The 5,699-nt window shown below is 46.9% G+C and overlaps 1 protein-coding gene across 1 annotated transcript in view; it reads left to right on the forward strand.

Annotated features, from left to right (window-relative positions):
- The first annotated feature begins 5,623 nt into the window (after positions 1-5,623).
- The window catches only part of Hdgf (hepatoma-derived growth factor), an 11,177-nt gene continuing 11,101 nt past the window's right edge, over positions 5,624-5,699 (forward strand). The window contains exon 1 of the mRNA XM_013030656.1: positions 5,624-5,643. The gene's annotated coding sequence lies outside the window, so the exon portion shown is untranslated. The remainder of the gene's footprint in view (positions 5,644-5,699) is intronic.

Genomic DNA, 5,699 nt, shown 5'->3' on the forward strand with positions numbered 1-5,699 from the left:
AAAAAAAAAAAAAAAGATGGAAAGGACATGTATGTCATGTGGCTGGCCAACACTCTAAAGAGGTTTATCCATGAGTGGTCCACTCTTTAGCCCAGGGCTTTGTCAAATCAATCACCCTGGCATGTTCTGCCCCGGGCCCAATTTCAGTGCTTTTTTTTCTCTTCCTTCTCCTCTTCTTTTTCCTCCTCCTCCTCTTCTTCTTTTTCTTCCTCTTCCTCCTCTTCTTCTTCCCCCTCCTCCGTTTTTTTTTGCCCGTCCTGGGGCTTGAACTCAGGGCCTTGGCACTGTCCCTGAACTTCTTTTGCTCAAGGCTAGCACTCTACCAATTGAGCCACTTCTGGCTTTTTCTGTTTATGTGGTATTAAGGAATCGAACCCAGGGCCTCATGAATACTAGGCAAGCACTCTACCACTAAGCCACATTCCCAGTCCTCAGTGTTTCTTCTTTTTTCCCTCCAAATTTCATCTTTTCATCTTCTGCCGTCTTCCCCTCTATTTTATTTTCCATTTTCTCCTTTTTCTTTTTTGGTGCCAGTACTGTGCTTGACCTCAGGGCCTCATGGTCTTGCTTAACTTTTTCGCTCAAGGCTGGTACTCTATCACTTGAGCCACAGGTTCACTTCCCAGTTTTTGCAGGTTAATTGAGAATAAGAGTTTCTTGGATTTGTCTGCCCCAACTGGCTTCCTGAGTAGCAGGATTAGAGGGTGAGCTACCAGCACTAGACTTCAGAAATCCCTTTTAATATTACTATATTTCTGTTATCTTTAAGTAGTTGCACAGAGGGGTTACCATAAACAATCAGTTCATAATTACAATGCATTTTGATCGGTATCACCCTTTTCATCATTCTCCCCTATTCCTCCAAACCCAAATCCTCTCCTCCCTCTTTCTTTTTTTTTGTCAGTAGTGGGGCTTAAACTCTGGACCTGGGTGCTGTCCTTGAGCTCTTTAACTCAAGGCCAGTGCTATACCACTTGAGACACAGCACCACTTCTGGTTTTCTGATGATTAATTGTAGTTAAGAGTCTCATGGACTTTGCTGCCCAGGATGGCTTTGCGCTGCGATCCTCAGATCTTAGTCTCCTGAGTAGCTAGTATTACAAGCGTGAGCCACCAGCACCTGGCTCCACACCTGCCTCCTAAAAAAAATAAACAAACAAGAAAACCCACCTTTTTATTATGTTCTAGAGTAATAAAAATAAGCATCTTCTTTTGCCAGTCCTGGGGCTTGAACTCAGGGCCTGGACACTGTCCGAGCTGTTTTTGCTCAAGACTAGTACTCTACCACTTGAGCCACAGCGCCACTTCCAGCTTTTCTATTTATGTGGTGCTAAGGACTTGAACCCAGGGCCTCATGTATGCAAGGCAAGCACTCTACACTGAGCCACCTTCCCAGCCCAAACATAAGCATTTTTAAAGAAAAATAGCTAATACTACTATATTAATAATAACTACCTGAGAAATATTTTACATATAATGCATGTTCACTATTAATAACCCCTTTTACAGCTGAGAATGCCAAGCACAGAGAGGCTGAATAACTTGCTATAGGTCGCACAGTTGTAAGTGGCAGAACTGGAATTCAAATCCAAATAAGGGGGCCCGATCCCAGCCACCCTTACCCAGGATGGCACAACAGCAGAATACCAGTATCTCAGGAGCCTACTGCAGGGAAACTTGCTTGTTTAAATATTACTCCAAATTTAATGTTAGGCTCATGATCTAGCCTAGTGGTAGAGCATGTACTTAACATGTACTTATCATGTACTTAACATAACTGGGTTCAATCACCAGCACTAATTTTTTTTTTTTTGGTCGGTCATGGGGCTTGAACTCTGGGCCTGGGCGCTATACCTCAGCTCTTCAACTCAAAGCTAGAGCTCTACTGCTCTACCACTTGAGCCACAGCAGCACTTCCAGTTTTCTGGTGATTCATTGGTGATAAGAGTCTCACAGACTTTCCTGCCCATGCTGGCTTTGAACCTTGATCCTCAGACTTCAGCCTCCTGAGTACCTAGGATAACAGGCCTGAGCCATGGGCACCTGGCACCAGCACTAAAATTTTAAACTTTTAAAAATCTAATATAGGTAGAGTACTTGGCTTAGTGGTTGAGTGCTTGCCTAGTGTGCAGGAAGCTCTGAGTTCAATTCTTCAGTACCACATAAATAGAATAAGCCAGAAGTGGTGCTATGGCTCAAGTGGTAGTGTGCTAGCCTTGAGCAAAAGAAGTTCAAGGACAGTGCCCAGACCCTGAGTTCAAGGCCCAGGACTGGCAAAAAATAAAATCGAATATAAGCCAGGTACTTATGACGATTGCCTCTAATCCTAATTACTCAGGAGGCTGAGATCCAAGGATTGCAGTTCAAAGCCAGCAATAAAGTCCGTACAACTCTTTTCTCCAATTAACCACCAAAAAGCCAGAAGGGGTGCTGTGGCACAAAGGGTAGGACACTAGCCTTGAGCACAAAAGGTCAGGGACAGGGCCCAGGCCCTGAGTTCAAGCCCTAGTACCAGCATACTTCTCACAAAAAAATTTAATATAAACTGGGTACTAGTGGCTCAAACCTGTAATCCTAGCTACTCAGGAAGCTGAGATATGAGGATCATGGTTGGAAGCCAGCCCAGGCAAAAAAAAAAGAATCTAACATAATAATTACATCATAAATGCAGTGAAAATCAATTTTTATCCAGCACTATTTAGGGTCCTATGTCTGTTCGATGTACTTGAAGCAAATCAGCTTAATCTTTATGCCAACCCTATTTTACAGTCAAAAATGGACACATTTGGGCTGGGATGTAGCTCAGTGGCAAAGCACTTGCCTAGCAAGCGCAACATCCTGGGTTCAATCCCCAGTACCAAAAAAGAAAAGACAAAAAAAATACAGTTAAAAAAAAAATGGACACATTTGTGAACTTGTTTCACACAAGGTTGGTAGCGTAGGGGGCCTGTGACTGGTGTTTTACATCCTTCTTACTCAACTGGCAGTTCTAAACAGTAGACACAGAGGTAGTCACAATACCTAGAACTTGTTAGAAAGGCACACAAACCAGAGCTGGATAAAGGGGCTCATACCTGTAATTCTAGCTATTCAGAAAGTTGAGATCTGAGGATGGATCCCGGTTTAAGCAAGCACAGCCAGGCAAATCTAAGAGACTCTTATTTCCAATTAACCAGCAAAAAGCCAGAAGGGGAGGTGTGGCTCAAGTGGTACAGTATCATCCTTGAGAGTAAAAAAGCTATGTTATAGTACCTGAGTTCAAGACCAGTACCATCACACACAGACACACACACTCACACACAAAAGCAAAGCAAAAAAAAAAAAAGGCGCCCCAACCCAAACCTACTGAATTGTAAGATTCCCAGGTGTTTTGTTTGCACATTAAAGTCTGCAAAGCACAAAGGGAGACTTGAATCCCAGGGGAACCAGGCTTCTGTCCACCTGTGTAACTGACCCTCTGAGGCTCTTGGCTTGGTTGTTAGGGGCAGCTGTGAGTTGGTTGATGATGTAAGGAGAACTTGGATATTAAATTGCAACCAAGGCCTCAGAGATTATTGCAACAAAGGAAACCTTGGTTGTATTACTGCAACAGGCATCTGAATGGTAGGCTGAATGAGAGGCCCAAGAGATTTGCTTTAACAAGAATTTATGTTTTAATTATTATTATTATTGTGTGGTGCTGAGGACCAAATCAAGGGCCTCTTGTGGTAGGCAAATGCTCTCTACTAATGGGCTACAATCCTCAGCCTTGTAACAAAGGGAAGAAATAGGTAGAACTCCTAAGATTTAACTAAATAAGGTGTGCTCTATTGGAAAAGTGTAAAAATACAGGGGAATGTTCATATTTACAATACTGACCTGGACCCTAAAAGGAAGTCTGTTGTGACACTTGACTTGCTCTTGAAACTTCTTTAAGGACTTGTGACAAGGTTCTCTCCTAACAATAACACAGAACAGCATTAGTCTGACAATGCATGCAATTACCGCAACTACACTTCGTACTGAATGCACTGTAAACACCAACCACAATCGAGTTGTTTTGTTGCAAGAGTCTGATTTTGCTATAAATCGGCAAGTCTATGGCTGAGGGCCTACATGGCTCCTTTATTGCAACAGGACCTTGCAGAATATCCCAGTGTGTCAATGGCCTGGTATTCTGTGGCCAGGGCTAGAGGAATTCCTATAGTGGAGAACTATACTGAGACCCCAGTTTATGGGCAAGGCTTTAGAAATGCACTGCCATGGGCATAAGGACGGCTGTTACGCAGAACTCAGCCATTCGGTGCCCCAGGTATTGCGAGGAAACCAAGGCTCAGAGAAGTTCAGGGAGCTGTACAAGTTCTCATTTGTGAACAACGGGTAGAATGTGGACACGCACCTTTTGGATAGAAGACACATTTCCTTCCACAGAGATTTGCATATACTTTGAAACAGGATTGGCCAAATTTGCAGTCTAGGGGAATGCATACCTTTACCTAGTTAAAGTTAGTTTAATTGCAAAATTTTAAGGATTTGATATGCTAAGATCCAAATGTCTAGAATTTGGATACGCTGACAGCAAATAAAAGATGGAATTACAATAAAGTTTTAGCTCTATCGTGATCTAGGCCGAAATGCAGTAACCCTGAATCCTTGCAACATCCTACTCATTCTTTAGACCCTAGATCAAGGTCTTGACCTTTGTGAAGCCCTCCCTGACTCTGCCCAGCTCCAAACCCCCAAGAGGTAACGCCAGAGTCCTCCATCTAAAGGCCTTCGGGTCTTTTCCCACTAGAACCGAGTCCAACCTTAGGAGGTTTACTAGGGGAAGCCTAACTGTTTTTCTAGGCAGCAGCACACACGCACACGCGCGCGCACACACACAAAAAGACCAAACAAACAAAAAAACCCGAGATCTAAAAGCACCCCACTTTAAAATGTGGCCCCTTGGTGCGAAAGCCCCTCGGACCCTTCCTATCAAATTCAAGCTTCTGCTTCACTTCCAAACGTGGGGTTCAGATCTCGGGCGTCTCCAGTCACACCACAGACTATAAGCACATTGAGGCCCAGAGAGGACCTCGGTTCGAGCGAGGGTGAAGCGTCCATGCGTTACGCTCATTCCCCACCCCCCCCCGGCCCCCCTCCTCCCGCCCCGCATCTTGTAAGCTTCCAGGATTCCCGGGTGCCCGGCGAGTATTTGTGGACTGGGATAAAGCACAGCATGGGGAGGCGCGGCACCCGGCCGCGAGGGTGGGCGCCCCGCGGAGCCGGCGGGGGAGGAGCTGAGGCCGCTCCGTCCAGCCCGGCGCCAACTCCTCCCGGGCGGGCAGGCACCCACCGACAGCGGGCACACAAAGCCCGCTCGGTGAGCTCGGCGATCGACTCTTCGGGTCTGTGTCGCCGCGCGCCGCCAGGCGGCTCCAGGTTGGGCGCCGGGCCGTGGCAGGCTCTGGGCGTCCAACAGCTGCGCGCATCAAACCGCCGCGGGAGGGGGCGGAGGAGGAGGAGGGGGGAGGAGGGAGGAGGAGGAGGAGTGGGCTGGGAGGAGGGCGCAGGAGTGGGACCGGGCGGGGGGTGGAGGAAGAGGCCCCGCGCAGAAGAGGGAGCAATTGAATTTCAAACACAAACAACCTCACGAGCGCGCACCCACCGCGCCGCGCCGGAGCGTTGCCTCGATCCACGCCCGCCCCGTCTGTGCGGCGCGCGGGCGGAGACGCCGT

The sequence above is a fragment of the Dipodomys ordii genome, unplaced genomic scaffold (genome assembly GCF_000151885.1).
Source record: "Dipodomys ordii isolate 6190 unplaced genomic scaffold, Dord_2.0 Scaffold131, whole genome shotgun sequence".
Lineage (NCBI taxonomy): Eukaryota > Metazoa > Chordata > Mammalia > Rodentia > Heteromyidae > Dipodomys > Dipodomys ordii.